The sequence below is a fragment of the Arachis ipaensis genome, chromosome B6, assembly GCF_059453495.1.
Source record: "Arachis ipaensis isolate K30076 ecotype BB chromosome B6, ASM5945349v1, whole genome shotgun sequence".
Classification (NCBI taxonomy): domain Eukaryota; kingdom Viridiplantae; phylum Streptophyta; class Magnoliopsida; order Fabales; family Fabaceae; genus Arachis; species Arachis ipaensis.
The window spans coordinates 79,821,360-79,832,818 of NC_142441.1; the positions used below are offsets into that span (position 1 = coordinate 79,821,360).

At 40.6% G+C, this 11,459-nt stretch overlaps 1 pseudogene; it reads left to right on the plus strand.

The window, feature by feature from the left end:
- Positions 1 to 4,567: 4,567 nt before the first annotated feature.
- LOC148561478 (small nucleolar RNA R71) lies at positions 4,568 to 4,666 on the plus strand (annotated as a pseudogene).
- Positions 4,667 to 11,459: the final 6,793 nt, after the last annotated feature.

Sequence of the window (11,459 nt, forward strand, 5' to 3'; positions counted from 1 at the left end):
GAGTTATGCAACAACACTTTTTGGCCTTCTACAAACTCTCTCCTTGCTAGCTTGTGATCATGCCATTCCTTTGCTTTTTCTTTGTAAATCTTGGCATTTTCATAAGCTTGGGATCTGAATTCATCTAACTCGTTAAGTAGCAACAATCTTCTTTCCCCAGCAGCTTGATTATCAAATTTCAACATCTTTAGAGCCCAAAATGCTCTTTGTTCAAGCTCTACTGGTAGATGACAAGCCTTTGCAAACACCAGTTGGTATGGAGACATGCTAATGGGTGTCTTGAAAGCTGTCCTAAAAGCCCATAGTGCATCATCTAGCTTCTTGGACCAATCCTTTCTTAAGTTTCCAACAGTCTTCTCAAGGATTCTCTTGAGCTCTCTATTTAAAATTTCAGCTTGACCATTGGTTTGTGGATAGTATGGGGTTGCTACCTTGTGCTTGACACCATATTTTAGGAGGAGTGTCTCAAGTTGCTTGTTGCAAAAGTGAGTTCCCCTATCATTTATAAGAGCTCTTAGAACCCCAAACCGACTGAATATATTCTTCCTCAAGAATTAATCACCACTTTGTTGTCATTTGTTGGAGTAGCTATGGCCTCAACCTATTTTGATACATAGTCCATAGCCACCAATATGTAATTGTTTGAGTATGAGGGTAGCAATGGTCCCATGAAATGAATCCCTTAAACATCAAACAACTCCAAATCCATGATGAATCTTTGTGGCATCTCATTTTTCTTGGGTAGCTTGCCAGCTCTTTGGCATTCATTGCACCTTGTCACAAACTCTTTTGCATCTTTGAATATTGTTGGCCAAAAGAACCTACATTGAAGCACCTTGGCTGCAGTTCTTTTCCCACTAAAATGTCCTCCATATGTGGATCTATGGCAATGCCAAAGGACCTCTTGTCCTTCCTCATGAGAGATGCATCTTCTTAAAATCCCATCAGCACACTTCTTGAAAAGAAAAGGCTCATCCCAAATGTAGTGCTTAACATCATTTATGAGCTTTCTTCTCATATGCTTGTTAATGTTGGATGGTAGCTCTCCAATAGTTTTGAAATTGGCTATATCAACAAACCATGGGGCTTCTTGAATCATCATCAATTGTTCATCCAGAAAGCTCTCATTCACTACAAGGTTATGTGCTTCATCTTCTTCCTTTTGGATTCTTGATAGATGGTCAGCCACCTTGTTCTCTACTCCACTTCTATCCTTAATCTCAATGTTGAACTCTTGGAGTAACAAGATCCACCTTATCAATCTAGGCTTGGACTCTTGCTTGGTAAACAAATACTTAAGAGCTGCATGATCAGTAAACACAATGACTTTAGAACCAATGAGATATGATCTAAACTTATCAAATGCAAAAACTATAGCAAGATGTTCTTTCTCTGTGGTGGTGTAGTTCCTTTGATTCTTATTAAGAACCTTGCTAGCATAATAAATGACATGCACTAGCTTGTCTCTCCTTTGTCCTAGAACAGCACCAATAGCAAAGTCTAATGCATCACACATCAATTCAAAAGGCAAATCCCAGCTAGGTGGTGCTATAATAGGTGCAGAGGAGAGTCTACTTTTAAGCTCATCAAAGGCTTTCATGCATTCTCTATCAAAGATAAAAGGTACATTAGAGACAAGCAAGTTGCTTAAAGGTTTGGCAATCTTTGAAAAATCTCTAATGAACCTCCTATAAAACCTAGCATGCCCCAATAAACTTCCAATTGCTTTGACATTGCAAGGTGGAGGTAATTTCTCAATCACTTCCACCTTAGCCTTGTCCACCTCTATGCCTTTCTTAGAGATTTTGTGACCAAGGACCACCCCTTCGGTGACCATAAAGTGACACTTTTTCCAATTCAAAACTAGGTTGGTCTCTTGACATCTTTTTAGCACCAAGGCAAGATGGTGTAAGTACTTAGAAAATGAATCACCAAACACAGAGAAATTATCCATGAAAATCTCAATAAACCTTTCAATCATGTCAGAGAATATGGACAGCATGCACCTTTGGAATGTGGCAGGTGCATTGCACAATCCAAAGGGCATTCTCCTATATGCAAAAACACCATAAGGACAAGTAAATAAAGTCTTTTCTTGGTCCTTGGGGTCTACTACAATCTGATTGTAGCCTGAGTATCCATCCAAGAAAGAGTAGTATTTATGTCTAGCTAGCCTTTCCAACATTTGATCCACGAAAGGTAGAGGAAAGTGATCCTTCCTTGTGGCTTCATTGAGCTTCCTATAGTCTATGCACATGCGCCATCCAGTCACTATTCTTGTTGGTATCGATTCATTTCTTTCATTTGGCACAACAATGAGTCCTCCCTTCTTAGGAACTACTTACTTTGGGCTCACCCAAGGGCTGTCTAAGATTGGGTAGATCACCCCTGCTTGCCACAACTTCAGCACTTCTTTTTGGACCACTTCATTCATTACTGGATTTAACCTTCTTTGTGGCTATCTTGAGGGCTTGGAACCTTCCTCAAGAAGAATTTTATGCATGCATATTCAAGGACTAATCCCTTTTAAATCTTAAAGTGTCCATCCTATGGCATCCTTGTGTTGTCTTGGCACATTGATAAGCTCCTCTTCTTGCTCCTTACTGAAGCTTGAGTTGATGATAACTGGATATGGGTTGTTGTCACCAAAGTAGGCATACTTCAAGCTTGGAGGAAGGGTCTTCAATTCTAACTTTAGTGTTTCAACTACCTTGTTGCTTACCTTGTCTAGCATGATTGAGCCCTCTATGATTTCTTGTGGTAGTTCACCACATGATGCTTGCTGGTCTTGCTCCATTGCTTCTTTACATTGTTCCTCTTCTAGGACTCCTTGAACTATCTTTTTCATTGTGTCCAACATCATGCATTCACCAATGGATTCTTTTGGGTAACTCATTGCTTTGAAGACATTAAACACCATCTTCTCTTCATGCAGTCTCAAAACTAACTCTCCCTTTTGTACATCAATTATAGCTCCAGCAGTAGATAGGAATGGTCTTCCTAGTATGATGGAGGCATTGGACTCCTCCTCCATATCAAGTACAACAAAGTCTGCTGGGAAGATGAATTCTCCCACTTTCACCAACAAGTCTTCCACCACCCCATGAGGAAATTTGAATGTTCTATCAGCTAATTGAAGTGCCATTCTTTTTAGTTTAGCCTCTTCAATTCTCATTCTTTTTATCATAGCCAAGGACATTAGGTTGATGCTAGCTCCCAAATCAGATAATGCTTTCTCAATGTTGATATCCCCTATGATGCAGGGAATTTAAAAGCTCCTAGGATCATTCATCTTTTGGGGGAGCTTCTTTTGTATGATGGCACTACATTTGTTTGTGAGCACCACAATTTCCTTTTCTCCCCAATTTCTTTTCCTTGTCATGAGCTCCTTTAAAAACTTGGCATAGAGTGGCATTTGCTCTAATGCCTCAGCAAAGGTTATGTTAATTTAGAGCTTTTTAAAGATCTCAAAGAACCTAGAAAACTAGCTATCCTTCCCATCTTTTCTTAGTCTTTGTAGATAGGGTGCTTTTGGTATATAAAGTTTCAAGACTTACTTTGGTGGGGTTGGTTTAGGTGTCTCTTCTTCCTTCTTGGTTCCTGGATCCATTGCAGCTTCTTCTTCTTACAATTTGTAGTTTGAAGAAGCCTCTTCCACCACTTTTCTACTTCTTATTATGATGGATTTGCATTTCCCTCTTGGGTTGGCCATGGTATCACTTGGAAATGTATGTGTGGGCATGGGTATCTGCTTGGACAAGCTCCCTAGTTGTGCTTCCAGTTTTGAAATTGCTGTCCCTTGGTTCCTTATGTTGGATCTGGTCTCCTCTTAGATTGAGTCTATCTTTTGGTCAGATTGCAATTGCCTCTCTATAACAGTGGTAATACTCTCTGCCAATTATGACATAGCAGCCTCCAATCTTGCAAAGTTATTACTGCTATCACATGGTTGTGGGGCTAAGGATGATGCATTTTGAGAATGGTTATTTTATGGTTTTGGGTGGAGTAGTATGCTGCATTTTGTGAGTTATGGTGGGATCTATGGTTGTTATGGCTGGGGTTGTTGTATTGGTTGTTGTGGTATGGTTTGTGATCTTGGTTGTGGATTTGTTGGTTTCTCCACCTAAAATTTAGGTAGTTCTTCCAACCTGGGTTGTATGTTTTGGCATTCGAGTCATATGGTGGTCTGGAGGAATTGTTCACATAGTTGGCTTGCTCCCATTCACATTCAACTTCTGGCTTATCTTCCTCTTGTAATGGTGCTTGAGCTTGGATGGCTGAGACTTAATTCTTCTCCATCTGCTTGGTTAGAGCTGCTAGTTGAGCTGTGATCACCTTGTTTTTAGCCAGCAGAGCATCCATGGAGTTGAGCTCTATCACTCCCCTTCTTGGGTTTCTATCGGATGCATAGAAGTACTCATTGTTGGCCACAGTTTCTATGATGTCTATGACTTCTTCAATTGTCTTCTTTTTGTTGAGAAAGCCTCCTGAAGAGTGATCTAAAGCCTTCTTTGATTCTTGTGTCAATCCTTCATAGAATATGTGCAGTTGTACCCACTCATTGAACATGTCTGGAGGGCATTTCCTTGTCAACTCCTTGTACCTCTCCCATGCCTCATAGAGAGTTTTACCATCTTGTTGTCTAAATGATTGCACCTCAGCTCTTAATATGTTAACTCTTTGGGAAGGGTAAAATCTTGCTAAGAACTTGTTCACTACTTCTTCCCAAGTTGTCAAACTCTCCTTAGGAAATAATTCCAACCACTTTGATGCCTTATCTGTGAGAGAAAAGGAAAACAAAAGTAGTTTGTAGGTGTCCAAGTGAACACCATTTGCCTTTACAGTGTCACAAATTCTCAAGAATGTGGTTAAGTGTTGGTTTGGATCTTGTTGAGCATTTTCTCCAAATGAACAATTGTTCTGAACAAGAGTGATTAGCTATGGTTTGAGCTCAAAATTGTTGGCATGTATGTTAGGTCTCAAGATGCTACTCCCACAATTCCCAAGATTAGGATTGATATAAGAGCCTAGCACTCTCCTCTCTTGTGGAGGAGTGGTGCACGAATTGTGAATCACACTTTTCACAACGCGTACCACTAACCAGCAAGTGCACTGGGTCGTCCAAGTAATACCTTACGTGAGTAAGGGTCGAATCCCACGGAGATTGTTGGTTTGAAGCAATCTATGGTTATTTTGTAAATCTTAGTCAGGAAGTCAATTATGTTTATCAGTTGAATTGTGAATGACTGAGAGAGCATAAATTAAAGGTTACTTGTTATGCAGTAATGGAGAATATGTTGGAGTTTTGGAGATGCTTTGTCTTCTGAATCTCTGCTTTCCTCTGTCTTCTGATTCACGCACGCACGTCCTCCTATGGCAAGCTGTGTGTTGGTGGATCACCGTTGTCAATGGCTACCTTCCATCCTTCCAGTGAAAACTACGCTCACGCGCTCTGTCACAGCACGGCTAATCACCGGTTGGTTCTCGATCCGGTTGGAATAGGATTTACTATCCTTTTGCGTCTGTCACTAACGCCCCTCCTTCAGGAGTTTGAAGCTCGTCACAGTCATTCAATCCTTGAATCCTACTCGGAATACCACAGACAAGGTTTAGACTTTCTGGATTCTCATGAATGCTGCCATCAGTTCTAGCTTATACCACGGAGATTCTGATTAAGAGATCTCAGAGATACTCATTCAATCGGATATAGAACGGAGGTGGTTGTCAGGCACACGTTCATGGGTTGAGGAAGGTGATGAATGTCACTGATCATCACCTTCATCACAGTTAAGCACGAATGAACATCTTAGATAGGAACAAGCGTGTTTGAATAGAAAACAGAAATACTTGCATTAATTCATCGAGACACAGCAGAGCTCCTCACCCCCAACAATGGGGTTTAGAGACTCATGCCGTCAGAGAATACAAAGTTTAGATCTGAAATGTCATGAGATACAAAATAAGTCTCTAAAAGTTGTTTAAATACTAAACCAGTAGCCTAGGGTTACAAAATATGAGTGGACTGTGATGGATGATGCAGAGATCCACTTCTGGGGCCCACTTGGTGTGATGGGGCCCACTTTGTGTGTGCTGGGGCTGAGACTTTAAGCAATTCACGTGCAGAGGCCATTTGTGGAGTTGAACGCCAGTTTTTGTGCCAGTTTGGGCGTTCAACTCCAGTTTTTGATCCTTTTCTGGCGCTGGACGCCAGAATTGGGCAGAGGACTGGCGTTGAACGCCAGTTTACGTCGTCTATCCTTGTGCAAAGTATGGACTATTATATATTGCTGGAAAGCCCTGGATGTCTACTTTCCAATGCAATTGGAAGCATGCCATTTCGAGTTCTGTAGCTCCAGAAAATCCAATTTGAGTGCAGGGAAGTCAGAATCCAACAGCATTAGCAGTCCTTTTTCAGCCTGAATCAGATTTTTGCTCAGCTCCTTCAATTTCAGCCAGAAAAATACCTGAAATTACAGAAAAACACACAACTCATAGTAAAGTCCAGAAATATGAATTTTTCCTAAAAAATACTAGAAATAGACTAAAAACTAACTAAAACATACTCTAAACTATATGAAATTATCCCCAAAAAGCGAATAAAATATCCGCTCATCACAACACCAAACTTAAACTGTTGCTTGTCCTCAAGCAACTAGACAAATAAAATAGAAGACTAATAGGTTGAGAAGCAATAATATCTCAGAGTTTTTGATTGAAGCTCAGATTCTAATTAGATGAGCGGGACTAGTAGCTTTTTGCTTCTGAACAGTTTTGGCATCTCACTTTATCCATTGAAGCTCAGAGTGATTGGCATCTATAGGAACTCAGAATTCAGATAGTGTTATTGATTCTCTTAGTTCAGTGTGATGATTCTTGAACACAGCTTCTTTATGAGTCTTGGCCGTGGCCCTAAGCACTTTGTTTTCCAGTATTACTACCGGATACATAAATGCCACAGACACATAACTGGGTGAACCTTTTCAGATTGTGACTCAGCTTTGCTAAAGTCCCCAATTAGAGGTGTCCAGAGTTCTTAAGCACACTCTTCTTTTTGCTTTGGACCTTGACTTTAACCGCTCAGTCTCAAGTTTTCACTTGACACCTGCACGCCACAAGCACATGGTTAGGGACAGCTTGGTTTAGCCGCTTAGACCAGGATTTCAGTCCTTTAGGCCCTCCTATCCACTGATGCTCAAAGCCTTGGGATCCTTTTTAATTGCCCTTGCCTTTTGGTTTTAAGGGTTATTGGCTTTTTCTGCTTGCTTTTTTTTTTTTTTTCTGCAAGCTTTGTTCTTTGCTGCTTTTTCTTGCTTCAAGAATCATTTTTATGATTTTTCAGATTATCAATAACATGTCTCATGTTCATTATTCTTTCAAGAGCCAACATATTTAACAGTCTTAAACAACAAATTCAAAAGACATATGCACTGTTCAAGCATTCATTCAGAAGACAGAAAGCATTGCCACCACATTTAACCAATTAGAATTTGTTTTATTTAAACTCGAAATTTTATTGCTTCTTATTCAAAAGATCTACTATTTTATTCATGTTTAATGATGATGAAAAAAATAAACTATAGCTTAATTGGAGATAAAATCAAAATAGATACTAATTACTACTATATGACTTCTAAGGTACTTTTATAAGGACACTGTCACAGAGTTAAGGCAGAAATTGGAAATTAACAACCTTTATTCTGGGGGTATGGGGGTTCCTCTGATCCTTGGGAGGCTTGGTATCACAGAAGATTTTTGGCGCTTCAGTTCCCTTAAGTCACGTCCCTGCTCCTCTTGTTCTTTAAGCATATGGGTTAGCATTTGACTGTGTTCCTTCTGTTGTTTTATTATTTGCTCCATAGCTTCCTGTATCTTGGTGACAGACGTCTCAAGATATTCCCAATATTCCGCTTGAGGAATCTCTGGGAGGAATTCCTGTGCTCTCTTCTTGATATGTTCCTCCTGTTGAAGGAGTCTGGATCATCCTTTAGCTGAGGTAGCTTTAGTATCTCTCTGATCTTATCAGGGGTGGTATGAACAATTTTTCCTCTGACCATGGTCCGAAATTCGTAGCAGGCAGTTCCAGATAGTCTTTGCTTGTCAGTCTGCCACATATTAGCATAGAACTCCTGGACCATGTTCCTTCCTACTTTCGTTTCAGGATTAGCTAGGACTTCCCAGTTCCTGATTCGAATTTGCTCCTGGATCTCCGGATATTCGTCTTCTTTCAGATCAAATCTAACTTCCGGGATCACTGATCTCAGACCCATTACTTTAAGATAATGGTCTGAATGTTCTTTAGATAAGAACTTCCCTTGATTCCAAAGTGGTTTTGGAACGCTCTCTTTCTTGCCTCTTGGAGTGTATTGTTTCCCTTTGAGAGCCATAATCTTAGTAGTGATCTCGGATAAACACACCAAACTTAGAGGTTTGCTTGTCCTCAAGCAAAAGAAAAGAAAGGAGAGGGATAGAAGGAGATTGAGGTGCACTTGTTGATGGAGGAGGGGGGAGGCCGAACCCAATTTAAAGGGGTGGGGGGTGGATTTTCGAAAAATTGGAAGAGATAAGATAAAAAGATTGAGTTGAAAAAGATAAGATAGAAGATATAGTTTGATTTTGAAAAGATAGGATAGATTTTTGAAAAAGATAAATCTGGGTTTTTGAAAAAGATAATATGAAAAAGATATTGAAAAGATTTTAGAGTGAAAAAGATAAGATAGAAGATATAGTTAGATTTTGAAAAGATAGGATAGATTTTTGAAAAAGATAAATCTGGGTTTTTGAAAAAGATAATATGAAAAAGATATTGAAAAGATTTTAGGGTGAAAAAGATAGATTTGTTTTTGGAAAAGATTTGAAAAGAGTTGGATTGATTTTGCAAAGAGGGTGTGTGCTTATGAATTAAGATACATTTGATATTTTGAGGGTAGGATTTTTAGAAATTAGGGTTCTTGACATGTTTATGTAAATAAAATCATGTATTGAATCATAAAATTATAAATTAGAATGGAAATACGTGTGGGATTACTGGATTTGGCTCCTCCCTGTCCTCCTGGCGTTTGAACACCCAAACACTGCCTGTTTTGGGCGTTCAGCGCCCAAATGCTGATCTCCTGGGCGTTCAGCGCCCAGTTGCTGCCATTCCTGGCGTTCAACGCCCAGTGGGTGGCCATTTCTGGCGTTGAACGCCCAAATGCTGCCATTACTGGCGTTCAGCGCCCAGTGGATGCCCATTTTGGGCGCTAAACGCCCAAAATGCCCCTTTACTGGCGTTTTCTTGCCATTGAGCTCTTTTACTCTGTTTTGTGTGCCGAGATCTTCTGTAAATGATTATTTACCTTGTTGTCAATAAACTCTATATAAAAAATAAAGATAGAAATAGGGCAAAATGCTTAGAGGATTGTTGCCCCACGGCTGGGTTGCCTCCCAGCAAGCGCTTCTTTATTGTCTTTAGCTGGACCTTGCTGAGCTTTTAATCTAGCTTCAGCCTTGAGAATTCTTGCTCAGTGTTGCCTTCAAGATAATGCTTGATTCTCTATCCATTGACAATGAACTTCTTATCAGAATCGATATCTTGAAGCTCCACATAACCATATGGTGACACACTTGTAATCACGTATGGTCCCCTCCACCGGGATTTCAGTTTCCCGGGGAATAGCCTGAGTCTAGAGTTAAACAACAGGACTTTTTGTCCTGGTTCAAAGATTCTAGATGACAGCTTTCTGTCATGCCATTTTTTTTATTTTTCTTTATAAAGCTTGGCATTTTCGAAAGCTGTGAATCTAAATTCCTCTAGCTCATTTAGCTGGAGCAATCGTTTTTCTCCTGCTAATTTGGCATCTAAGTTTAGGAATCTGGTTGCCCAGTAGGCCTTATGTTCCAGTTCCACGGGCAAGTGGCATGCCTTACCATACACGAGTTGGTATGGAGAGGTCCCTATAGAGGTCTTGAATGCTGTTCTGTAAGCCCACAGAGCATCATCCAAGCTCCTTGCCCAATCCTTTCTACGAGTAATTACTGTCCGTTCCAGGATTCTCTTTAATTCTCTGTTAGAGACTTCAGCTTGCCCGTTGGTTTGTGGATGATATGGAGTGGCTACTTTGTGGCGAATTCCATACCGAACCATGGCAGAGTAAAGCTGTTTATTGCAGAAGTGAGTGCCCCCATCGCTGATTAACACTCTAGGGACACCAAACCTGCTAAAGATATGTTTCTGGAGGAATTTCAGCACTGTTTTAGTATCATTGGAGGGTGTGGCGATAGCCTCAACCCATTTTGATACATAGTCAACTGCCACCAGAATATAAGTGTTTGAGTATGATGGTGGGAAAGGTCCCATGAAGTCAATTCCCCATACCTCAAACAACTCTATTTCCAAGATCCCTTGTTGAGGCATGGCGTAACCATGAGGCAGGTTACCAGCTCTTTGGCAACTGTCACAATTACGTACAAACTCTCGGGAATCTTTATAGAGTGTGGGCCAATAGAAGCCACAGTGGAGGACCTTGGTGGCTGTTCGTTCACCTCCGAAATGGCCTCCATATTGAGATCCGTGGCAATGCCATAGGATTCTCTGTGCTTCCTCTCTGGGGACACACCTACGGATAATTCCGTCTGCACATCTCTTAAAGAGATAGGGTTCATCCCACAAGTAGTACTTTGCATCAGTAACTAATTTCTTCTTTTGTATTCTATTGTACTCCTTGGGTATGAACCTTGCAGCTTTATAGTTTGCAATATCGGCAAACCATGGTGCTTCCTGAATGGCAAATAGATGCTCATCAGGGAACGTCTCAGAGATCTCAAGAAAGGGGAGGGACGTCCCTTTCACTGGCTCTATCCGGGACAGATGATCAGCCACTTGGTTCTCTGTCCCTTTTCTGTCTCTTATTTCTATATCAAACTCTTGCAGAAGCAATACCCATCTGATGGGCCTGGGTTTTGAATCCTGCTTTGTGAGTAGATATTTAAGAGCAGCATGGTCAGTATACACAATCACTTTTGATCCTACTAAGTATGATCTGAACTTGTCAATGGCGTAAACCACTGCAAGTAGTTCTTTTTCTGTGGTTGTGTAATTTTTCTGGGCATCATTTAGAACGCGACTGGCATACTAAAGGACATGCAGAAGCTTGTCATGCCTCTGTCCCAATACTGCACCAATGGCATGATCACTGGCATCACACATTAACTCAAATGGCAATGTCCAGTCTGGTGTAGAAATGACTGGTGCTGTGACCAGCTTAGCTTTCAGCGTTTCAAACGCCTGCAGGCATGCTGTGTCAAACACAAATGGCGTGTCAGCAGCTAGCAGATTGCTTAGAGGTTTTGCGATTTTTGAAAAATCCTTTATAAACCTCCTATAGAATCCTGCATGCCCCAGAAAGCTTCTGATTGCCTTAACATTGGCAGGTGGTGGTAATTTTTCAATTACCTCTATTTTTGCTTGATCCACCTCTATT